At 39.7% G+C, this 26,693-nt stretch overlaps 2 pseudogenes; one reads left to right on the forward strand and one right to left on the reverse strand.

Moving 5' to 3' along the window:
• Positions 1-24,048: 24,048 nt before the first annotated feature.
• Positions 24,049-24,893, reverse strand: LOC103124434 (NADH dehydrogenase [ubiquinone] flavoprotein 2, mitochondrial-like; annotated as a pseudogene).
• A 484-nt stretch (positions 24,894-25,377) lies between these two features.
• Positions 25,378-25,446, forward strand: LOC132542200 (U4 spliceosomal RNA; annotated as a pseudogene).
• Positions 25,447-26,693: the final 1,247 nt, after the last annotated feature.

Consider the following 26,693-nt stretch of genomic DNA (forward strand, 5'->3'; position numbering starts at 1 on the left):
TATGACCATGTGGTTTTTGGTCTTGCTTTTGTTGATGTGGTGGATCACATTGATTGATTTACATATATTAAACCAACCTTGCATGCCTGGGATAAACCCCACTTGGTCATGATGAACAATCTTTTTGATATACTGCTGTATCCGGTTGGCTAGAATTTTGTTCAATATTTTCGCATCTATGTTCATCAGAGATATTGGTCTGTAGTTTTCTTTTTTGGTTGTGTCCCTGTCTGCTTTTGGTATCAGGGTGATGTTGGCTTCATAGAAGCTGGCAGGGAGTCCAGTGTCTTCAATCTTCTGGAAGATTTTTAAAATTAGAGGTATTAGTTCTTCTTTGAAGTTTTTGTAGAATTCATTTGTAAAACCATCTGGTCCAGGACTTTTATTTTTGGGGAGATTTTTGATAACTGTTTCAATTTCATTAGCTGTGATGGGCCTGTTCATGTTATCCACTTACTCTTTACTTAGTTTTGGAAGTTGGTAGGTATCTAGGAAATTGTCCGTTTCTTCCAGGTTCTCTAGCTTGGTGGCATATAGTTGTTCATAGAAGCCTCGCATGATATGTTGAATTTCTGCGATGTCTATTGTGATATCTCCTCTTTCATTTACTATCCGATTTATTTGGGTCTTCTCCCTTTTTTGTTTTGTGAGTCTGGCTAAAGGTTTGTCAATTTTGTTTACTCTTTCGAAGAACCAACATTTACTTTCGTTGATCTTTTGTATGGTTTTCCTATTCTCAATGTTATTTACTTCTGCCCTAACTTTAGTGATTTCTGTCCTTCTGGTTGCTTTAGGGTTCCTTTGTTGTTGTTCTTCTAGGTCTTTAAGATGTGCAATTAGGCTGTTTATTTGTGCTTTTTCCTGTTTCCTAATGTGTGCTTGTATAGCTATGAACTTCCCTCTTAAGACTGTGTTAGCTGTGTCCCAAATATTTTGATAGCTTGTGTCTTCATTTTCATTGAACTCTCAAAACATTTTGATTTCTTCCTTGATTTCCTCTTTGACCCAGAAGTTGTTAAGAAGTGTACTGTTGAGCTTCCACATTTTGTGACTGTTACTAATCTTTTGTTGATTGTTAAGTGTTAGTTTAATTCCACTGTGGTCTGAGAAGATGCTTGGGATGATTTCAATGCTCTTGAATTGGCTGATGCTGTCTTTGTGGCCTAACATATGGTCTATCCTTGAGAATGACCCATGTGGATTTGAGTAAAATGTGTATTCCAGTTTCTTAGGATGAATGACTCTGAAAATGTCCAATAGTTCTAGTTTATCTATCTCTTCATTTAGCTCCCTTATGTCTTTATTGATTTTCTGCCTGGATGATCTGTCAAGTTGAGAGAGTGGGGTGTTGAAGTCCCCTACTATGATTGTGTTACTGTTAATATATTGCTGTAGCTCTTTCATTAGAAGTTTGATATATTTAGAAGGCTTCTCATTGGGTGCATAGATGTTAATAATTGTTAAATCCTCTTGATTGACTGTTCCTCTGAGCACTAAGTAGTGTCCATTCCTATCTTTTTTAATCTTATCTATTTTAAAGTCCATCATGTCAGATATGAGAATAGCTGTTCCTGCCTTTTTTTGTGGGCCATTGGCTTGTATGATAGTTTTCCATCCTTTCACTTTAAGTCTGTGTTTGTCTTGTTGAGTTAGGTGGGTTTCCTGTAAACAGCATATTCTTGGGTTGTGTTTTCTTATCCATCTTCCTACTCTGTGTCTTTTTTTTAAATTTTTTTTATTTAAGAAAGGATTAATGAACAAAAACATAAGGTAGGAGGGGTACAACTCCACACAATTCCCACCACCCAATCCCCATAACCCACCCCCTCCCATGATAGCTTTCCCATTCTCTAGCCCTCTGGGAGCATGGACCCAGGGTCGTTGAGGGTTGCAGAAGGTAGAAGGTCTGGCTTCTGTAATTGCTTCCCCGCTGAACATGGGCGTTGACTGGTCGGTCCATACTCCCAGTCTGCCTCTCTCTTTCCCTAGTAAGGTGTGTCTCTGGGGAAGCTGAGCTCCAGGACATATTGGTGGGGTCTTCAATCCAGGGAAGCCTAGCCAGCATCCTGGTGGCATCTGGAACCTGGTGATTGAAAACAGAGTTAACATATGAAGCCAAACAATTTGTTGAGCAATCATGGATCCCAAGCTTGGAATAGTGGAGAGGAAGTGTTAGGGGATGTACTCACTGCAAACTCTAGTGTACTTCTGCTTTCAGGTATATATTTTGCAGTAGTTTATGGATACATGTGCACATAAGCTCTCTCTCACAGAAATTGGTGTATATCTAGGTTATGGGACTTTGTTAGAAAGTGAACTACCTGAGATGAAATTAGAGTGTACTATAAAAGGAAAGGTCTCACCCAAGTAATGAAGCTGAAGGGTTGTCATTCCACACGTGAAGTCTCTGGATACAGTCTGAGGTGAAGCATGTTGAGGTGGCAATCGTTGTCTTTTAATAGGTGAATTCAGGCCATTGACATTTATTGATATCAAAGATTAAAGATATTTTAACGCCATTCTTGTAGAGTTTTAGAGTGTTTTGATATATGTCCTATATGTGGTGGTCTGATTGTTTATAGGAGACCTTTCAGAACTTCTTTCAGGGAAGGCTTGGTGATAGTTGATTCCTTCAACTGTTGCTTGTCTGAGAAGGTTTTGATGCCTCCATCTAGTCTGAATGACAGTCTAGCAGGATATAGTATCCTTGGCTGAAAGCCTTTCTCATTGAGCACTTGATAGATATCTTGCCATTCTCTTCTGGCCTGTAGTGTTAGTATGGAGAAGTCTGCTGCTAATCTTATGGGTTTGCCTTTGTAGGTGACTCTTTGTTTTTCTCTTGCAGCCTTCAGGATCCTTTCTTTATCCTTATTCCTTTCCATTCTAAGTATGATATGTCTTGGTGTCTTTAGGTCTGGGTTAATTCTGTTTGGGACCCTCTGGGCTTCTTGAATCTTTATGTCTTTGATGTTGTCTAGACTAGAGAAGTTTTCAGCTATTATGGCCTGGAAAATGCTTTCTTCCTCTCCTTCTCTTTCTTCCTCTGGTAAGCCAATAATGCGTATATTGTTTCTTTTGAAGTCATCCCATAGGACTCTGTTGTTGTTTTCATCATCTCTTAATCTCTTTTTGAGATCTCTTACTTCTTTTTTAGTTGTCTCTAATTCATCCTCAATCTTGCTAATTCTGTCTTCAGCCTCATAGATTCTATTCTCTCTGCCCTCTACTGTTTTCTGGAGTTCATCTATTTTGTTGCCCTGCTCTGATACTGTTTTAGCTTGTTCAGCTAGTTGCCTTCTTAGCTCAGCGATTTCAGCTTTCAGCTCTCTAATAACCATGAGATAATTAGTATTTTCTTCCATATTCTCATTTGTTGTTCCTGTATTTCTGATTATAATTTTTCAAATTCTTTACTCACTCCTGTTATTATTTCCTTAGCTAATGTTTGGCTGTTGAACTCGTTATTTTGTGCTTCACCCTCTGGAGGACTATTAGCTGGACTCTTGTCCTGGTTCGATTCTCCAATACTTCTTCTTGTTGTTTTAACCATTTTATATATTATGTTATGAGTTCCCTTTATCAGTACTTTTCAAATTATTGATCACTATTGCCTGGATTGACTTGTGTCTAAGTAAGTTAATTAAAGGGTTCACAGTGGCGGAAGTTAACAGTTGTTTCAATAGTATTTAAATCTCTGAGTTGGAACTCAGTGGTTTAAAAGCCCCCCCCCTTTTTTTTTCTTCCCTGTAGGCTATGGGAGCCTGAGGGCTTTTAAACTGTCAATAGGCTTCAGCTTAATCACTGACTCCTGACCAAGAGATAAAGCAGGGTGTGGCAGAGATAATCCAGTGGTTATGCAAAGAGACTTTCATAGCCCCTCAGCTGTGCCATCGAGGTATAGGTCTTCTCCTGAGTTTCCTGGTTAGATCTCTGTCCCCTGGTGTCCCTCCCTGTCGCTGCTCCAGATTCTGAGGGTAGTAGCAATGGAGACTCAGAGTTGCACTTGGTGAGTCTCTGGGGAGTCCTCTCCTCCCTTAAGCTGTCCCCTTGTTGGTGGAGCAGACTGGAGGTGTTGTCTCAACTGATAAACTGCTGAACTGTTAGTAGTCACTTAATCTCTCCTTAGGCTCCTCTCTCCTCTCTGTCACCAGCCACACGTGTTTGTACTCACGGGTGATTTACTGGGTTCCTGTGGTCATTCTAGTCCTGTCTTGTTTTGGTCCTGGGTGGTCTCCTTTGGTATTCCTAGTTGATCCGGGAGAGGAGAGGAGAGGAGAGGAGAGAAAGCGATCTGCTGCTCGTAGCTCCGCCTCTGGAAGTTTAAAATTGATTTTTATTAATGATCTAATAATGGATTACATGATTATAAAATTACAGGGGAATAGTTTCACACCACTCCCACCACCACAATTCTGTAGTCTCCACCCTACTTCTAGATATCCTCCTGCCCTCAAGGATAACCACGATAGTTTTTTTTTTTCCACTGTCTGAGTTTGTGAAAAGTGGTTTGGCAGATTTTTTTTTTTAACAAGTTCATGCTTCAGTTATTTATATTGCACATATGAGCAAAATCACCTGCTAGTTGTCCTTTAGAGAGATGCAGGCCCTTTGATAACAGATATAAATTATAGCAAGAGTCCATGAAGACAACCACCAAGTTAAAGGACCTCAAGGTTTTAATTATGATAAGAAGGCTGAGAAAAACAAAAAAGTGTAGGAAAAATTAAAAAGTACTAGAAAGAAATGATGTTCTTTAAAAAGACATGATGGGTAGACAGTGGCACACCTGGTTGATTGCACATATTACCATGTGGAAAGGACAGGGTTCAAGTCCCCACTCCTCACCTGATGGGGGAAAGTTTCATGAGGGGTGAAGGAAGTACAGCAGGTGTCTCTGTCTCCACCTTCTTTTCCAGTTTTTCTCTGTCCTATCAAATAAAGAAAAACAAATACATAAAAAGGCCACCAGGAATGGTGGACTTGTTATGCTCTGAGCCCCAGCAATAACCCTGATGGCAAATAAATAAATAAATATAAAAAGACATAGAATATTTTATACATTAAATGTGTTATACATAAAAGCATATATAATTTACATATAAATATGTCATATAGAGATGGAACTGGAGGTGATTATGCTTAGCAAAATAAATAAAGTGATGTGACAACTAGCAGATGGTTTCACTCATATGTGGAACCTAGAGATCTGATTTACATGAACTTGCCAAAAAATCCAAACAAAACAGAAGTAAGCACACTATTTGTAAGACTTGTGAGAACTATCTTGGTTATCTTTGGAAGGTGGAATGGTGGGGATTTGGAACTTTGGTGGTGGTTGTGGTGTGCAACTATATATTGTAATCTTTGTTTAGGTAATCTTATAGTTATAACAAAGTATTAATAACCAATAATTTTTTAAATCTGTTATATATAAATATATCTAAGAGACTCTTTTGAAAATTGTTTTTTTTTTTGCTTGAACATCCTCTACCCATTTTCTCTTCCCCATTCGTGCTTTAAAGTTGTTGCATATTTCTTTTTTTATTTTTATTTATAAAAAGGAAACACTGACAATAAATATAGCATAAAAGGTGTACAACTCCAAACAATTCCCACCACCAGAACTCCATATCCCATCCCCTCCCCTGATTGCTCTGCTATTCTTTATCTCTCTGGGGGTATGGACCCAGGATCATTATGGGGTGCAGAAGGTGGAAAGTCTGGATTCTGTAATTGCTTCCCCAGTGTTGATAGATCGATCCATACTCCCAGCCTGTCTCTCTTTCTCTAGTGGGGTGGGGCTCTGGTGAAGCTGGCTCCAGGACACATTGGTGGGTTCATCTGCTCAGGGAAGTCCAGTTGGCATCATGCTAGCATCTGGGACCTGGTGGCTGAAAAAACAGTCAACATATAAAGACAAACAAATTTTTGTCTAATCATAGATTGTGTTTCTGAGTCTATTATACTGTCACCTTGTTGAGAGTTAAATCATTCCTGTTTCTTTTTCTGTGACACTTCTTTGTGTAAGGCAGGTTTGGTAAAGGCAAACATCTTTAGTTTTTGTGTGTCTGGTACTGTTTTGGTTGCTTGTTTTGTTATATTTGAATGATGGCCTTTAAGGAAAGTGGCTAGTGTTTGTTGTCTTTAAAACCTTAAATATAGCACCCCACCCTCTCCTGGCCTCTATGGCTCTGCAGAAAATTCTGTTTTAAAATAATTTTTATTAGTGATTTAATAATGATTGACAAGATTGTGGGATAAGAGAAGTACAAGTCCCGAAAATTCCTGCCACCATAGTTTCATATCCCCTCCCCATCCACTGGAAGTTTCCCTATTCTTTATCTCTCTGGGAGTACGGACCAAAGATCTTTCTGGGGTGCAGAAGGTGGAAGGTCTGGCTTCTGTAATTGCTTCTCCACTGGACATTGATATTGACAGGTCAATCCATACTCCCAGTCTGTTTCTTGTCTTTCCCTAGTGGGCTAGGGCTCTGCGGAGGTGGGGTTCCAGGATTCACTGGTGAGGTCATCTGCCCAGCATCATGGTAGCATCTGCAACTTGGCTGTAAAGCATTAAGATATAAAGCAGAACAAATTGCTTAATAATCAGGAACCTAAAGGTAAAAGTATAGCAGATGAAATTTTATGTCTTTATGTTGGAAGGAGCAAAAAATCTGTTTTAGGCATATTCCAAGGTGCTCATGATTTTACTAATTTTCTTCTGAGCTCAACAGCTAACATTCAGTTGGGCAAGGAGTATTGTCTGGGAAGATGGTATCAGAGTTGAGGATAGGACTAGAAAGTTGTATCAGGACAGAAAGAAGCTCCCAAATATGGGAAAAGCATATAAATGTCATATATTTGACCTAGGGCCCATATCTATTCATATTTAGCATAGGAGCCTGTGTAACCTCTGCATCCCTTTCAATCTGAGCTTGCATTCCACGGTCATAGATAAGAACACTCTAGGCTGCAGTCATTTTAGGACCAGTCTTCCATTAGTGGCAGAGTGTGTCAACACAGCCTCCCTCCAGAGAATGGGGCAATTCCTACCACAATTGTTCTACTTTGAGGGCAATATTCTGTAGAGGTCTACAGAGGGTTTATGATATTGTTCCTGATGGAGATGACCAGTGATGATGGAGAGGGGAATCTGTTAGAAGTCTAGGCCTATCATATCTATATGGGAATCCAACGACTCCCTGAATAGGGCTGCAGAAAGTTCTTATGTGAGTCTGACTACACTGCCTTTATGCCACTTTCTTCTTTTCCTTGGAAACTTGTAAAAAAATTTTTTGTAATTCTTGACGTTTGATAATTCTACCATGATGTGTCTTAGTGTAGGTCTATTTGGGTTTTAGGGATTTGGAATGTCTCTTTTTCCTGAACATGTACACAATGGCCATATCCTGTATTTGGCCAATTTTCTGCTATTATTTCATTGAATATGATTCCTGCTTCCTTCTTCCTCCCCTCTACTTCTGAGACCTCTATAATTTTGATACCTGCTCTTCTGATGAGAGTTTTCAGTCTCTTGAAAAGTTGCTTCATTTTTTTTTTTCTAAACCCTTTTTCCCCTTCTATTTTAAAGTCAAAGAATATTGCCAATTTGTCTTCTATTTCTGATTTTCTCTCTCTTTCACAAATGTACATCTACTTATTTGACTTGCTCTTTAAGGCTGGAATGCCTTCAAAGTGCTCTTCACACTTTATAACTCTGTTTTTTAAAATTATGTATTTATTTTTATATTATAAAATTACATGTCAACAGGGGTTTGAATCCATACCATTCCTACCCCTAGAGTTCTGAATCTTCAGTCTCCCCACTGCAATCCACCACAGTTCCTCTTATGTTGTAGACATAGGCCAACCATCATCTCTACAACTATCTGTCCACACTTGTACATAGTTGCCCCCTTTTTTTCTGATTCAATTCTCTATTCCTTTCCAAGCCACTCTTGACAACATAACTACCTCCATATGTCCCATATGCATGGGCATTGACAGGTTGACCCATACCCCCAGCTTGTTTTTATCTTTCCCTAGTGGACCAGAGGTCTGGAGATGCAAGGGTCCAGGACACATTGGTGAGGTCGTCTGCCCAGAGAAGTTGGAATGGAGTCATGGTAGCATCTGTAACTGGAAGGTGGCATGACCTAAATTGAGACAAAATGGTTAATGAACAGGAACCAAAAAGTAAGATTAGAGCGGATGAGATTAGGGATTTCAGGGTAGAAGAAAGCTAGAAAATCTATTTTAGGCATGTTCCTAGGGGCACACAACTATGGTAATTTTGCTTGGGTTTGGTAGCTAGCCTGAAGTTGGTTATGAATATTGTCTGAGAGAATGGTGTCAGAGTAGAGAAAAAGGGCTAGAAAGTTGGATTAGGTCAGGGAGTAGCTCCTGTTCTTGAAAAAATGTAACTCTGTTTGCAAGTTTTTATTTTCCTTTCAAATGGCTCTTGACTCTGAAGTCATGTTTCTTTCTTAATCCACTTCTCCATATTCAATTGAGAGTTTTTTATTTCTTCAAATTTCTTGACAATGTAGTTCCTAAATTCCTTCTTTTGCAACTCTGATGAATTTGTACCATGAGGTATCTGCCCCTCATTTTGACTGTCAAAATTAGTCTTGTCGTATGCTTTACATTGGCTTGTTCTAGCCCTCCCCCCGCCAAGAGAATTGGATCAGGCCTGCTAATTTCACGGGCCCGCTTGGCCCCGCCCCAAAGGGACCCCAGGAGAGGGTTCCTGAGTTCGAGAGTGCCAGAGTTGGAGGGTTCCTGACTTCCAGAGTAAGAGAGGGAGTGCTTGTGCCGCCGCAGAGACAGCAGAGTTCTGTTTGGTGATTAGTTTGTCTTAGTTTGTGAATCGTTGTTCCTGAATAAAGAAATACAGCTGCCCTGCCCAGCCGTTGTCTCCGCGTCTCTGTTACCCGCCCGCGAAGCCAACCCGGCCGGCAAGAGTCCGAAATTTTAACAACAAATGGCGCCCACATGGACCTGACCTGCGCATCTCTCAGATAAGTAAAGACAATTTGGCTACCTATGCACTATGGCCTTCTCTTCTGCTTGTGAAGAGATCTCCAAAGGCCTCTGCTCTTTCTTTACAAGACTGTTTTGCTGTTTCTGGAACATTTATCTCTGGACCACTCTGTGGTTTCCACTCACTTGGGCGAATTCAGAACAGCCAGCGGGAAGAGCCAGCGGGCAGGAGGCGAGGCGCGGAGCTGCCGTTTCCACCTGGTTAAACAGCCAGCCAGCCGGCTGCGCCCAGACAACCCCGCGCACTGCGCCCGCAGCCCCGCAGCCAGCAGGAGGCTGACGCCAGCCCACAGGAGCCCGATGCCACCATGCAAGAGCCCAATGCCAGCATGCTAGAGCCCGATGCCAACATGCTGGAGCCCGATGCCAACATGCTGCAGTCCGATGCCAACATGCAAGAGCCCGAGGCCAGCCCACAGGAGCCGGCTCTCCACCGCGTGGCACAGGGCACTGGGCGTGTGATCCCTCCACGCTGCTCGGCCACTGCGAACAGGGCAACAGACAAGGCAGGGCCATGGGGCAGGGCCGCGGCGGCCCATCATGGCCGCCACCCCTGGGCACCTAGGCCCACGCCTTCTACAAAGATGGCCTGCCTGCCCTCTTTCTATGAATTCTGGAACCATCCCGGGCCTCCCGGACTCCCGGGCTCCCTGCCGAAACTGGGCACACGAGATCTCCAGCCGCCGGTCCGGTCTGAAGACAGACAAGCTGGAGTACGCAGAGACTTGTGCAGAGATCACAACCTGCAATTCCTAGAAGTGGAGCTGCTCGGAAATGGAGCTGCACGGGAAGCCACCTCCGGATGGTGAACCCCCCCCAACAACTAAGACAGTACAGACTTAAATTCGTGTTTAAAATGACATGTCTTCGTAACAAAGGTTTCTCTCCTTGTGTATTAATGACCATGTTTATGTGTATGTTTAAAGTTTGATAAACAGTAGCTTTAAGGCTAAATTCTTACTAGTCAAAGTTAAATGAAAAAGGTTTTCAATATAATTCTCATAAAGATAAAATTAACTTACATTTAAAGTCTAAGGTAAAAATTAGTTAACAATCAATATATTTTAACTAAGTTGGTCTAAACAAAAGGTTAAATAGACTTGTTGATATGTAAAACACTACCTTCTCTATTAGAAATGGTAGATCGCACAATGGCTATGCTAATTATTCTCATGCCTGAGGTTTCCTCTCTGGCCCACACCTAGGGTGTGTCTCCATCTTGAATGGGTGTAACAAAAGGTTAAAAGACGTTGTTGATATGTAAAAGTCTCAAATTCCTTCTCTATTAGAAACGTTGGATCCTGCAGTAGATATGCTAATAACAAGTTTTGTTTCATAGTAAGTAAGTTGCAGCCAGCTGCCTGTGGGACCCTAGGCCTTCCCCGCCCCCATGCAATTGCCCGTAGAGGCAAGTAGCCCCCCAGAGGCAAGAAATGTTTTTTTTTCAGATATGGCCCCCTCAGGCCTTCCCTTGGCAACATGCTGGTTTTTGTTATATATGTTTCTGTTCACCCCACACCCTTGATACTATAGTCATTTAGTTAAAAAGAAAAGGGGGAATTGTCGTATGCTTTACATTGGCTTGTTCTAGCCCTCCCCCCGTCAAGAGAATTGGATCAGGCCTGCTAATTTTGCGGCCCGCTTGGCCCCACCCCAAAGGGACCCCAGGAGAGGGTTCCTGAGTACGAGAGTTCCAGAGTTTCAGAGTTGCAGAGTTGCAGAGTTACAGAGTAAGAGAGAGTTCCACAGTGGAAGAGTTTCAGAGGGTTCCCGAGTACGAGAGTTCATGAGTTCAAGAGTAAGGGAGAGGGTTCCTGAGTTCGAGAGATAAAGAGAGAGTGCTTGCGCCGCCGCAAAGAGACAGCCGAGTTCTGTTTGGTGATTAGTTTGTCTTAGTTTGTGAATCGTTGTTCCTGAATAAAGAAATACAGCTTCCCTGCCCAGCCGTTGTCTCCGCGTCTCTGTTACCCGCCTGTGAAGCTATCCCAGCCGGCCCGGCAAGAGCCTTCCGAAATTTTAACAACATAGTCTTCCTAGTTTTACCCTTCTGTTTTGGTTTCTCTTGTTGACCAGCAGCTGGTTCAGTGTTCTGCTTTGTATGTAAGTTACTGTTGGAGGGGAGGAGTTTTGAAAAAGTGTTATAGTATTATGATACCTGATATCCTTTAAACAGAACCCTAGTGGAGTCGGGGAAGGGAAGAGATTCCAGACCTCCTTCTCTTCACAGACCGATTCTTGAAAATGGAAACTCTGCTGTCAGCTCAAAGTCACTTTTCCCACCTGCAGGGCAGTCTGGTTCTGTTCACTAGATTCTCTGGCATCTTGGACACCTTAGAGTTTTGTTGACTTCCTTGTGCCACAAGGTAGTATTCAGTTCACTTGTCCTCCCAGGTGATCCCTGAGGTTCAGTCAAGAACCTGTGTCTTCTGCAACTCAAAACACAGCTCTTTTTCTTTTTCTTTCTTCTTTTATTATTTTTTTGTTTATAAAAAGGAAACATGGACAAAACCATAGGATAATAGGGGCACAACTCCACACAATTCCCACCACCAGAACTCTGTATCCCATTTCCTCCCCTGATAGCTTTCCTATTCTTTAACCTTCTGGGAATATGGACCCAAGATCATTGTGGGATGCAGAAGGTGTAACGTCTGGCTTCTGTAATTGCTTCCCCGATGAACATGGGCATTGATAGGTAGATCTATATTCTCAGCCTATCTCTTTCTTTCCATGATGCCAAACAGAATTCCCTGGAGAGACAACCCCACCAATGTGTCCTGGAGCTCTGATTCCCCCAGAATCCCACCCCACTAGGGACAGAGAGACCTTCCACCTTCTGCATCCCACAATGATCTTGGGTGCATACTATAGCTTCATCAGTCCTGCCCTAGATCTCCTGGCAACAAGGTCCTCATGCAAAAACTGGTTCCAAATCACTAAGAGACTATGATCACATTGAGAGACATCTTCCTCCCCCAAGGCAAATGAAGCTTTGCTTATTGAATTCTTCAGTTTCTGTCCCTAATATCAACTTGTCATCACTCTCAAACTACCCTCCCCAAACTCACAAACATGACCTACTCCTACTTAGAGAGGAATCATGGTCCTATAATTACTAACTTATCTCAAAGACTAAAATAAAGATTTCTGCATTTAGTCATTTCATGGAGCTTTAAGCTGTAGTAAAAGGTTGTGGTAAACAAGTAATTGATGCACTTTTTAGTAGCCCATAAATTCTGGCCAACCACATTGAATCTGGCCTAATCAGCACAAGTCCTATGCCATAATTCAACCCCATTCCATAATATGTCTACCATGCATATTTGTGTTACTACACCACTATGCTAATAAATTATTATGAGGATGAGTTAAGTCTGGAAGTTCATAAGAAATGACGGTGAGAACATGTATGTCATACGATGTTATTCTAAATAGTTCAGGTCACTAAAGGACAGTGCTCACACTACTGAAATAGAGCAGGGATTGTTCATCCACCTGATGCACAGAACTCTACATTTCAATTGTTTGCTTGTATGGAAAAGTTTTATTTTGAAATACTGTACAATATTGAGAATGAAAGTCTTCTCTTAAAGCATTCTCCTCTGAGACTGACAGAATTATTAGCATAGTTCACTTGGATAGTGTACTGCTTTGTCATGTACATAACCCAGGTTCAAGCCCAAACCCCACCATGTTAATGGAGGCTTCTGTGCTGTAACCCTTCCTTTTCAACTTCTCTCCATCTGTATCCAAAATAAATAAATAAAATGTTTACTAAAACAGAACAGTAGTATCTAACACAATACTTTTTCCCAACTTTTTGTGATAAAAGGACATATCAAATTTAACTTTTAAAATTAAGTATTCAAATTAGTAATATTGAAAGAATTCATAAGATTGTACAAACATTGCTAAGATCTCTCTCATAAACCTTTTAACTTTGTAAAACCTTCCCAAATTAATCAATAGATGTATCAGCCATTAAAGAACTTCAGATAAAAAACTGTAATTACTGGGAAATGTTATGCATGTACAAACTATTGTATTTACTGTTGAATATAAAACATTAATTCCCAATAAAGAAATTAAAAAAAACTGTAATTAGATATTTACTTGATGCTCACCAGAATAATTAGACTACAATAGCCTGATACTATCAAATACCGCTGGAATGTCTCATTCTTTTATATATTTCTTGAACTGACTGCTACACACTTTCATCCTTCTACCATCAAGGTCTCCGTCCAAACCCCCTGTACCCCAAACCCTCTATTACACTCTCACCTCAGATAATGATGCTGAAACCAACACCATAGGGTTAAATTTCTTAGGCAGAAACTAGGGTTGGGGAGGTGCCCCCTACCCTCCCTAGAGGAGAATAAACATTGTCAGAGGCAAGCTATCTTTGTCTAGATCCTCCAGACACTCCCTATGAAATAAAAATAAAATAATTCCATTAGTGGGGCTGGGTGGTGGCACACCTATTTGAGTCCCTTGTTTTGGTGAAGTACATCAGTCTTAGTCCAAGTTTCATACTATGCTCTCCTTTTCTCACTTTTTCTCCCAAGTTCCATCTACATGTGGAGTCATCCCATATTCTTCCTCCTCTTCCTGACATCTCTCCCAATACTTCTCCTTCTGCTTCCAGTGAAGGTGAGGCAAAGACTGAGGTTTTGAGTTTCAGTTCTGATGTAGCCCAAACTTGGAAACAACCCAGATGCCAAATGACAGATGAATGGTTAAGAAAGTTGTGGCATGTATTGCATCAAAGTAAAAGGCTCTGGGGTGGAGTGGAGGGTTCAGGTCCTGGAGCATGATGGCAGATTGCAGACCTATTGGGGGTTGAATTGTTATATGGAGAACTGAGAAATGTTGTGCATGAAAAAAAAAAAACCGTTGACTGTAAACCATTAATCCCCCAGTAAAGAAATTTAAAAAAAAGAAGAAGAAGAAGAAGAAGAAGAAAGGTGTGGTACATATGTACAATAAAGTACTATGCTGTTGTTAAAAATGATGAGGTCATCTCCTTCTCAACATCATGTTCAGAACTTGAAGGCATCATGATGAGAGAGACAAGTCAGAAAGAGAAAGACTGATATTGAATGATCTCACTTATAGGTGGACCTTAAGAATAAAGGGCAGTAAGGGAAGCCATAAGGTGAAACTTGGATTAGGTGTGGTATATTTCTCCAAAGCAAAGGACTCTGGAGAATGAGGGAAAGGGATAGGATAAAGGAACATCGATAGGATAAAGGAACATCTTATTGTGCCTCCTAGGTACTAATCAAAGGGAGATGAGAGGTTGTGCCTATGTGTTAAAGACTATACTGTTGGCCTGAACTCACCTATTAAAAGACTATACTGTAAACCACTCACCACCACCACCATCCCCAGACCCAATAAAAAACTTAAAAATAGAGTGTCTAACTAGAGGATTTCTGTATAAAATCAAATTGTATATCTGCTCTACAATGAGGACAAAGTAAAATGCAAGTTGGATGTAATAGTAGATGTGGATATGATGTAAAAACAGTGTTTATTTAGCTGATAGCCTCTAGTTGTCACTTTCTTTGCCAACACTATCTTTGAGTCAAAGTCATTCTTTCTTGAGTAGCATTAACCCATATCTGAGTGGTATGGTAATGCATGGGCTTAACGTTTTCTGTCCAGTGGGACACTATTCTAAAGGAATATCTATACTCTGAAGTCCTAGGAGGCTGTCATGAGGCAGATATGAAAACACTCCGTTTCCTTCTTTTTTCATTCAACACTGCTACTGTCTTATAGACTTTCCACACCTCTAACTCAGTCTTAACATCTACTTCCCAGAGGAATTCACTGACACTAGAGTTAAACAAAAATGTCCATTCCTATCCAATTACTTTACTTTATGTTCATGCTACTCTGTAATTCTTCTAGAAGGACAAAAGATTTTATTTCAACATTGGAATCCGCTTGCATTTCAACCTATGAAGTAAAATATCCAGCAGATTCATCAATAAGTTGGGAAACCATTGGTTCACAGAACTCTTACAACTCTTATTCAGTCTCAAGATATTGTACTTGAATAAAATCAATACAACTGAGGCACAGATGTGGCATTAGAGACATCATTGATCTCCCTAAGGTACTAAGGAAATGATTCATTGATTCCATCCAGGGGTTCCAATCTGCATTCATGTAAAGAGACTATACAGGGTTATTTTTGCTGTTGTTATTTTAAGCTGTTTCCATTCTAAAAGGTAAATGTTTGTTTTGAGAGTTTCATTTCTATTTGTATTTTTACTATTCTTAAAAGAGAATGTTTAAAGTAAGAAAGGACTGTTGGTGAACTGAGCTTGACCAGGGAAAGGGAGGGGTGGAGTGAAGTGAAAAATTCAGGCAAAAGATACCTGAGTTGCTAACAAGATTAATAGGAGAAATAAGGATAATGATGTTGAAACCAACACCATAGGGTTAAATTTCTTAGGCAGAAACTAGGGTTGGGGAGGTGCCCCCTACCCTCCCTAGAGGAGAATAAACATTGTCAGAGACAAGCTATCTTTGTCTAGATCCTCCAGACACTCCCTATGAAATAAAAATAAAATAATTCTATTAGTGGGGCTGGGTGGTGGCACACCTATTTGAGTGTACATGCTACCATGTACAAGGGCCCAGGTTTGGGTCCCTGGTCCCCTCCTGCAGGGGGCAAGCTTCACAAGCAGTGAACAGTACTACAGGTATTTCTCTGTCTATCTCCACCATACCTCTCAATTTCTCTCTGTCCTGTGAAAGTCACATTAATTATTTAATATTAACTTATACGATTCTAAAATTCCACAGGTAGAATTACACACTTCATCCACCACCAAAGTTCTTTGACCCCACTCTCATACCACCAATGATTAGTATAGCTCTTACAATGTCTTAGAGAAAGTTTGTAGTTTGGATTTTTCTTTTATTTTTTCATTTTTAAGTTTATATGTTTGAATTCTCTATATTCCACATATAAGGAAAACCATCCAGTAGTTATCTGTCACCTCCATTCTTACTTCATTAAGAATTTAGTCACAAAATGAGAATGGGACAAGAGAATGCTTTTTTTTTAAAAAAATATATTTATTAGAAAGTGAACTACCTGAGATGAAATTAGAGTGTACTATAAAAGGAAAGGTCTCACCCGAGTAATGAAGTTGAAGGGTTGTCATTCCACACGTGAAGTCTCTGGATACAGTCTGAGGTGAAGCATGTTGAGGTGGCAGTCGTTGCTTTGGTTAGGTTGTGATCGGTGGATGCAATATTATTTGGTTTGGATTGGGAGATGCATACGGGAAAGTGGGCCCTATCCAAGGGTTCCAGGACTGAGGGAAGTAGGGGCTCTATAGTGAAGATGTAAGGTTCCTGCTGTCTTAGGGTTCAAAAAGACAATCGATAGTTAATATTATCATCACATTATTTGTTAATTGGGTTAACTTTGAAAAGTCCCTTTGTTATGGTTTGCTGTACAGTACCCAGTATCTTGTATATAGCTGTGCTATTGGAAGCTTCTAATCTACTTGGTCTAGGCTTTTGAGAGAGTCCGCATATCAAATACATAGCCTATATATTAAAAAGATTCAGTTTGTCTTTTGAGAAACTTTGAGACATACAATTGATTTCCCCCTCTCATATTAATTAACTACTGATTTATATGTCTACATTTTGCTAGGAGTGTACATAAACACCATTCCCACCACCAAAGGACTGTGACCCATCCCTCCCGCCCACTCCCACCCCCCACTGGCCCAGGAAGCTACATGTCTACCCCTCACAACTGGGTTTTTACTTTGGTGCCCTACTTACAATTTGATCAGGTCCTGCTTTTAGTTTCCCTTTCAGATCTTCTTAGTCGGCTTCTGTTGATGAGTGGGATCATCCCATACTCATCTTTATCTTTCTGACTTAGTTCACTTAACATAATTCCTTCTAGCTCTGTCCAAGATGGGTCAGAGAAGGTGGGTTCATTGTTCTTGATAGCTGCATAGTATTCCATTGTGTATATATACCACAGCTTTCTCAGCCACTCATCTGGTGTTGGGCACCTGGGTTGCTTCCAGGTTTTAGCTATTATGAATTGTGCTGCTATGAACATAGTAGTACACACCTCTTTTTGGTTGGGTGTTATGGAGTCCTTGGGGGTATAACCCCAGGAGAGGAATTACTGGGTCATATGGAAGGTCCATGTCTAGCTTCTGAGAGTTTTCCAGACTGCTCTCCACAGAGACTGTACCAATTTACATTCCCACCAGCAATGTAAAAGGGTTCCTCTGTCCCCACATCCTCTCCAGCATTTGTTGCTGCTGTCCTTTTTGATGTATGCCATTCTTACCGGAGTGAGGTGGTATCTTAGTGTTGTCTTGATTTGCATTTCTCTGACAATCAGTGACCTAGAGCAGTTTTTCATATGTTTGTTAGCCTTTTGAATCTCCTCTGTGGTGAATGTTTTGTTCATTTCCTCTGCCCATTTTTGGATGGGGGATTGGGTGGTGGGAATTGTGTGGAGTTGTACCCCTCTTACCTTATGTTTTTGTTCACTAATCCTTTCTTAAATAAAAAATTAAAAAAAAAGAAATCATGAAAAGAAAAAAAAAATTTATAAAAAGCAAACACTGACAAAACCATAGTATAAGAGGGGTACAACTCCACACAATTCCCACCACCAGAACTCCTCATCTCATCCCCACCCCTGATAGCTTTCCCATTCTCTATCCCTCTGGGAGCATGGACCCAGGGTCATTATGGGGTGCAGAAGGTGGAAGGTCTGGGTTCTGTAATTGCTTCCCCGCTGAACATGGGCATTAGCAGGTCGATCCATACTCCCAGTCTTTCTCTCTCTTTCCCTAGTGGGGTGGGGCTCTGGGGAAGTGGAACTCCAGGACACATTGGTAGGGTTGTCTCTCCAGGGAAGTCCAGTAAGCATCATGTTAGCATCTGGAACCTGGTGGCTGAAAAAAGAGTTAACATATAGAGCCAAACAAATTGTTGACTAACTTTGAACCTAAAGGCTGGAATAGTTCAAATGAAGAGTTGGAGGGTCTCTGTTTTGTATATAGTTAGTAGTCCTATTTTAGTTATATTCCAAAGAGCCCATGACTATACTAGTTTTTTTTCCCCTGAGGCTGACATCTGATATGCAGGTGGATCCAAGTTATTGTCTTGGGAGATGATGTCATGGCTGGGAAAAGGACCAGAAAGCTGGGTCAGGGAAGAGAGTAGTTCCCAAATATGGGAAAGGTGTATAAATGAGAATGCTTTTTTTTGTTGTTGTTGTTACTTTGGTAGCTTTGTAGATAGGAAAAAACAAAGAAGGAAGGAGGGAGGGATATCTATATCTATCTATCTATCTATCTATCTATATATATATATATAGAGAGAGAGAGAGAGAAAGAGAGGTGTCACAGCACAGAAGCTTCCATTAACATGGTGGGGTTTGGGCTTGAACCTGGGTTATGTACATGACAAAGCAGTACACTATCCAAGTGAACTATGCTAATAATTCTGTCAGTCCCAGGGGAGAATGCTTTAAGAGAAGACTCTCATTCTCAATGTTGTACAGTATTTCAAAATAAAACTTTTCCATACAAGCAAACAATTGAAATGTAGAGTTCTGTGCTCAGGTGGATGAACAATCTCTGCTCTATTTCAGTAGTGTGAGCACTGTCCTTTAGTGACCTGAACCATTTAGAATAACATCGTATGACCAAGATTAAGATATGACATACATGTTCTCACCGTCATTTCTTATGAACTTCCAGACTTAACTCATCCTCATAATAATTTATTAGCATAGTGGTGTAGTAACATAAATATGCATGGTAGACATATTATGGAATGAGGTTGAATTATGGCATAGGACTTGTGCTGATTAGGCCAGATTCAATGTGGTTGGCCAGAATTTATGGGCTACTAAAAAGTGCATCAATTACTTGTTTACCACAACCTTTTACTACAGCTTAAAGCTCCATGAAATGACTAAATGCAGAAATCTTTATTTTAGTCTTTGAGATAAGTTAGTAATTATAGGACCATGATTCCTCTCTAAGTAAGAGTAGGTCATGTTTGTGAGTTTGGGGAGGGTAGTTTGAGAGTGATGACAAGTTGATATTAGGGACAGAAACTGAAGAATTCAATAAGCAAAGCTTCATTTGCCTTGGGAGGGGAAGATGTCTCTCAATGTGATCATGGTCTCTTAGTGATTTGGAACCAGTTTTGTTCCCCTATATCCATATGTCTGGGAGGTTATTCCAGACGTACAGGTAGAGGAATACCTGAGAGGGATTAGAGGTCATCTTACTCCCATTAATCACTTGCAGACAACTGGTTCCTATAGCTTCCTCAATCCTGCCCTACAGTGAACTATATCTCCTGGCAACAAGGTCTGTGAAAGCACAGTTTCTCATGCATCTTTCTTCTCCAAATGTCAGCTTGAGAGACAGATACTGGAGTGAAAAGTTAAATCACTTGTAGCTCCTTAAAACAAAAGCATTTTTTTTACACAAGCATTTTAGAAACAGAATTGCATTGTTTACTTTATTTATTTATTTGTTTTTACTTTGAGTACCTGACTAATATGTTAGGTATGTCATGTGTAAAAGAGACATCACAGGTAAGTGGAGCTTGTTTAGACCACTGCCCTCTACTTCAAAGATGTTTTGCAAGCCCTCAAATTGTTAAACCACTGTTAATTACCTATTGTATCTTGTACATCAGCATTTGTTAAATGTATCCTGTGGAACACTGATTCTTTGAAAGGCTCATGAAAAAAAAAAGTTTAGTTCAGTTTGGTCTTGGGAAGTTCTACTCACCATCATTCCTTAGACACTCACAGTGCATGTTAATGAAGTTGTGAAGTCAATTAAGTGATTGAACTTTACTGAACTCAAATTTTTGTAACTGAAATTTTAACCCAATCCTACTCTTATAAAGCCTAAGAGATACCTGAAGCATCAGAGTTCCTAGGTTCAATCACTGGCAGCAATGAATGCCAGAACTGAGCAGTGCTCTTGTGCCTCCTTCTCTTTTTCTTGCTCGTCAAAACTACTCAATAAAAAATTACAGGACTGGAGAGAGTTCAACTTGTTAGAGTGCCACTTACATACCCGAAGCCATGGTGACTGCTGGTTCAACCCCCAGCAACACCTTATACCAGAACTGTCTAATGCTGTGGTTCTCTCTCTCATCTCTTACTCTCTCTCATAGTAACCAAGTAAATTTTTTTAAAACTTAAAGTAAAAAAAAAAAAATCCTCACCTTTTTTGTATGTGTATAGTATTTATTAATATTCTTAATACAGAATATATAGCAAAGGGAACCAGGTGATGGCATATCTGGTTAAGCACACAGGTTGCAATACACAAGGACTGGGGTTTGAGCCCCCGGGCCCCAGCTGTAGGAGGAAAGCTTTTTGAGTGGTGAAGCAATGTTGAAGGTGTCTCTCTATCTCTCTTCCTCTTTATCATCCTTTTCCCTCTTGATTTCTGGCTATCTATATCCAATAAACAAAGATAATGAAAATAATTTTTTAAAAAGTTACAGAATTTGTAGCAATAATGAGGGAATACACTAAAATGGTTAAGTTTATGCACTTTATACTTGTAGTTGAGTCACAATTATGCCATTTACAAAATGTGTGACATTGGATAAATTTATTATCCCTTCTGTACTTCAGGTTCTTTATCTAATAATAATAATAACAATAACATAGTGCTAGGGTTTCTGTAAGTTTAAATGAGCTCATATACCTAAATACTTAATAAATTGCTAGCACATAGTAAGCATTCTATAATGTTTCCTATTACCATCATGATTTCTATGCTTATCTTCAGAAAATGAGTATGTCTTAATAATACCAATAAATACAAAGTGAATATAATTTACAGTTGACAAACTTCATCTTCAGATCAACCTCAATAAACATCATCATTATTATTATATCATAATAATTTGAATAGATTTTCTGAGTGTGTAGTAAAGGGACTTTTGACATCAAATCTTGTGCCCCCCCACTGGATATATTTGTATTTCAATGACTCCAATTGAGAATGTGAAAACTACACACAAAACAATAATTGAGGTTTGCCTTTCAGAAAACTCGTCATTTATATCCCAACAATTACAGATAAAAAGTTAGAAATTGGGGTTATAGTGAATGAAATTTAAGCAAAGCATGTAAGACTTAAACCTTCTGAGTTATAAAGTCCCTAGGTTCATATTGTAGAAAAATAAAGAACACTTACATGGGGTATAAATGCATTCAGCAGGCTATAAACTAAAAATCAGAATATAAAGCCTCTCCAATGATCATTATGCTTTTTTTCCCCTATGGAGGATAAAAATCAAGTTGTTGAACTGTTGAATTCCTATGACAATCTGATAGTTATGAGGAAACCAAAACTGAATATTTTAGATCTGGATTTGAGTTGAAACATTGATTGGCCATTGTTTTTATATAATTTCTAATATCTTTAAGTTGTGCATAATATAAAGTTCAGAATAGTAAATCTGTGGCGCTTATAGTATAATATTGTCAATCTTGTTTCTTCTTTGGGTTTCTGACTTATGTTGAAATAAGTAGAAACTAAATCTACATTTTCAATGCAATCATTATCAAATTATAATGACATTTCTCTAGGAAATTGGACAACTTGTCAAAAAATTATATAAAACCACAAAAAGTCATAAGTAGAAAAAGTACTTCTGAGCAAAGGAAAGTTATAGAGGTATCATACCCCCAATTTAAGTTTATATTACAAAGTAATAGTAATCAAAATAGCATGGTACTGGACACTTGGATCAGTGGAACAGAATCTAGAGGCCAGAAATGAGCCCACAAATATACAGCTACTTAAATATGACAAGAGGCCAAAATACTTCAATATGGTATAAAAGGCCTCTTCAGTAGACTGTGCTGGGAAAATTTTACAGCCAAATGTAGAAAAATTAAATTAGTCCATTACTTAACATCATACATCAAAATCAGATTAAAATATATCAAAGACCTGGATATGAAGCCAGAAACTATAAAACATATAGAAGAATATAACAGTGAAACATTGTAAGCTCTTCACATCAAAGATGAATTTAGTGTGGGAAAGGAAAACAAGAGTAAATAAGTAAGTCCACAACAAACTAAAAAGCCTGTGCATATCACAAGCAAACTACACAAGGATAACCAGATGACCTACTAATTGGGAGAAGATAATTACACATCACACATCTGACAAGTGACTAATATCAAATATCTATAAATAACTAGTACAGCTCAACAAAAGAAAAAAATTATAATAAATGAGTGGGTCAAAGAACTGAATGGACAGTTTTATAAGGAGATATGCATAGCCCACAGGCACATGAAGAAATGCTCCTCTTTACTTGTCATTAGAGAAATACAGATTAAAACTAAACTGAGATCCACCTAGTACCTGTGAAAAAGGTCTATATCAGCCAAACAGGACTTGACATGTATTGGCTATGTTGTAGAGAAAAAAGGGACTTTGCTACACTGCTGGTGGGAGTGCAGACTGGTGCAACCCCTTTGGAAGACTGCATGGAGAGTCCTTTAACAAATACAAATGAAATTATATTATGATCTAGCAGTACTAGATCTAGGCATTTATTGCAATGACATGCAAACAAACACTAATTTAAAGAGACATATGTACCCCTGTGTTTATAACTGCATTATTCACAATAGCCAAAGAGTGGAAGCAGCCTAAATACCCATCAACTGATGACTAGATAAAGAAGTTATGAGTTTAGTGCCAGGCAGGTGCACATCTGGTTGAGCACACAAATTGCGGTGCACAAGGACTGGTTCAAACTGCACCAGTCCCCACATGCACGGTGGAAGCTTCGTGTGTGTGTGCGTGTGTGTGTGTGTGTGTGTGTGTGTGTTTAATACTTTTATTGGGGTAATCAATAGTTTATAGTAAATACGGTTATTGATACATTTATACCTTCATGAGCTTTGAAACAGTGTTTCTCTCTGTGTTCACCTTCCTCCTTCATCTGTCTCTATCCAAATAAATAAAAATGAATATAAAATAATAATAACTAAATTATTGAATATATATATATATTCCATGGAATATTACTTTGAAATCAAATAGATAACACTGTGTCCTTAGGAAAAAATGGATGGAACTAGAGTTGATTATGCTTAGGGAAATAAGTAAAGTAAAGAGATAAAACTTAACTACTGGATGGTTTCACTCACGTGTGTAATTTAAAGGAGTGATACATAGGTCCTTGCAAAACAACAACAACGATAAACAAAACGTAAGAGGCTGTTTCTAAACTCTGTGAGAACTACAGTTGTTATCTTTGGGAGGGTGGGAACACAAAATTTGTCGGTGGATACAGTGTGGTACTATACCTGTAATCTTACAGTCTTGTGACCCACAATTAATCACAAATACAAAATGCCAAAAAGAAGGGCTGCGTGATGGCACACCAGGTTGAGCACATATGTATAACTTTCAAGGACCTGGGTTCAAGTCCCTGGCCCCCATCTGCAGGGGGGACGTTTTACAAGCAGACAAGCAGTACTGCAGGTGTTTCTCCCTTCCTCTCTCTCTCTCTTCTCCTTTCCTCTCAACTTCTCTCTGTCCTTATCCAATAAATAAATAGATAAATTAAATATTTTAAAATGCCAAAAAGAAAAATGAGAGTAAAATAAGAGGAAAGAAAGGAAATAATTCATATAAGAAAAATGTTTTTAATAACAAACATCAAAATATGAATTTTTTTCTTCTTGGCCTTTAAGCAAAGTTACCCCTGACACAGTCATTTTAATTAATTATTCTGTTAGTATAATGATTATACTGGCATGTAAACACTGAGAAAAGTTATATTTTTAGGTGAGAGGAAAGTGAAGGAATTGCTGGGAAAGGAAGGATAAAAACACTGAATTCAGTGCTTACCTGTGACTTTTATTAAAGAAAACATTTGCCAAAATTAAGATATACATTTTGTATGTAAATAAAGTCTGTTATTTTTTAAGACAGATAACTCATACTTTATTTTAGCAATATATTTGCAGTTGAATATAAATTAGAGGCCTGCTTGTACACCAAAGCCATGTCCTTTTGGCGGTTCTGTTAGAGAAGTAAGACTCACCCCCCACCCCCAAGCCGGTTCACAGGAAAATCGTCCACTTCTTGGCCCAGGTTTTGAATTTTTTGCCTGCCTTGAGCTCATCAATAATTTCTTCGATACCCTGAGGTGTCAGGTCCTCATAGTAGTTGTCATTTATTTGAACCATTGGTGTATTTACACAGGCTCCTAAGCATTCCACCTCAATAAGAGTGAAAAGTTTGTCAGACGTGGTCTCCCCAGCCTTTATTCCAAGTTTATTCTGAATGGCCTCCAGGATGCTGTCAGAGTTCCGAAGCAGGCAAGGTGTAGTAGTGCAGACCTGAATGTGGTGTTTCCCAACTGGCTTTCGATTATACATGGTATAAAAAGTTGCTACTTTATACACTCTCATTGGAGGTACTTCTAAAACTTCTGCTACCTTATTCATAGCAGAAATGGGGAGCCATCCATTCTGTCTCTGAGCTAAATCTAGGACCGGAAGAATAGCTGACGCTTTATGCCCTTCTGGATAGTTGTTCATAATGGCTTCCACTTATAGTTCTCCGGTGTGAAATCAAATGGAGTATCTGGGTTGTTCTCAGGACTATCTTTGTGTACAAACAAGGCTCCTCCAGCTCCATTTTGCACGACTGTCTTATGTAAATTCCTTGTATGTTTTCCCCACTGGGAGGCAAGGCCACTAGCCCAGGCCCGGAGCACCAGCGCCATGGAGAAGAACATGGAAGGCTGCACTGCGGGCATTTCAAAGTCTGTTATTTTTATCTGTCTATTATCATATGAAAAGAGAGAATGGAAAGAGAATTGTGGTGGGGAGGTATCTATATTACTTAGGCTCACAGGAAAAGTATTTTCCTACTTACAATTTTCTGAACCATTTTACCTGACTTAAATATTTTCATGTGCTTTCAAAATATCTTTGTTTTCTCCAGGGCATTAGAAATAAAATCCCTGGAACACGTGGCTTTTCTCAAGAGAGAGAATGTACTTAAATGACCATTTGAATTGTAAGCAAGTCTGGCTTCATTCTTTTTCTCAGGGCTCTTCCAATGTCCTCCAACACTGCCAGCATTGCAGCATTTGATTGCAGGAAGCTGGTTAGCAGTAGAAAGAGTGAAAAAGAAAAAATGAGCAACTTAGTTGGCACTTCCCCTTCCCCTAGAGAGTGCTCAAATATTGGCTCCCTGTAATTTAAAAATTTTTTTTTTATAAAAAGGAAACATTGAGCTTTGCGCAGTGGCAGTATCATAGCCAATGGGGTTTATCCGAGGCATGATTATTGCTAATTGAAAAAGGAAACATTGACTAAACCATAGGATAAGAGGGGTACAACTTCACACAATTCCCACCACAAGGGCTCTGTATCCCATTGCCTCCCCTTTCTTTCTTTCTTTTTTTTAATATTATTTATTCCTTTTGTTGCCCTTGTTGTTTTATTGTTGTAGTTATTATTGTTGTTGATACCATTGTTGTTGGATAGGACAGAGAGAAACGGAGAGAGGAGGGGAAGACAGAGATGGAGAGGGAAAGACAGACACCTGCAGACCTGCTTCACCACCTGTGAAGTGAATCCCCTCCAGGTGGGGAGCTGAGGGTTCAAACCGGGATCCTTAATCCAGTTCTTGCGCTTTGCGCCACATGCACTTAGTCCGCTGCGCTACAGCCTGACTCCTGCCTCCCCTTTCTTATTCTTTAATCCTCTGGGAGTATGGACCCAAGGTCATTGTGGGATGCAGAAGGTAGAAGGTCTGGCTTCTATCATTGCTTCCCCACTGAACATGGGCATTGACAGGTCGATCCATACTCCCAGCCTGTCTCTCTCTTTCCTTAGTGGGGAAGGGCTCTGGGGAATTGGAGCTCCAGGACACATTGGTGGGGTTGTCTGTCCAGGGAAATCTGGTTGGCATCATGCTGGCATCTGGAACCTGGTGGTTGAAAAGAGAGTTACATACAAAGCCAAACAATTTGTTGACCAGTCATGGACCTAAAGGCTGGAATAATGCAGAAGAAGAGTTGGGGGGCCCCTGCATTTTGTAGATAGCTAGTAGGCATATTTTAGTTATATTCTAAAGGGCCTGTGGCTATACTAGTTTCCTCCTCCTCCTCCTCCTTCTTTTTCTTTCCCCTGAGTATGAAATCTGAAATGCAGGTGGATCAAAGTTATTGTCTGGGGAGATGATGTCATGGCTGGAAAAGGACCAGAAAGCTGGATCAGGGCAGAGAGTAGCTCCCAAATATTGGAAAGGATTATAAATATTGTTGACTCACCCATGTTCAGTAGAGAAGCAATTACAGAAGTCAGACCTTCAACCTTCTACATCCCACAATGACCTTGTGTCCATACTCCCAGAGGGTTAAAGAATAGGAATGCTATCAGGGGAAGGGATGGGATACAGAGTTCTGGTGGTGGGAATTGTGTGGAGTTGTACCCCTCATATCCTATGGTTTAGTCAGTTTCCTTTTTATAAATAGAAAATTTAAAGAAATTAAAAAAATAATATAAAATTGAATGCAGACCATGTGAAAAAAATCTAAGACTTC

Source organism: Erinaceus europaeus, chromosome 12 (assembly GCF_950295315.1).
Source record: "Erinaceus europaeus chromosome 12, mEriEur2.1, whole genome shotgun sequence".
Taxonomy (NCBI): Eukaryota; Metazoa; Chordata; class Mammalia; order Eulipotyphla; family Erinaceidae; genus Erinaceus; species Erinaceus europaeus.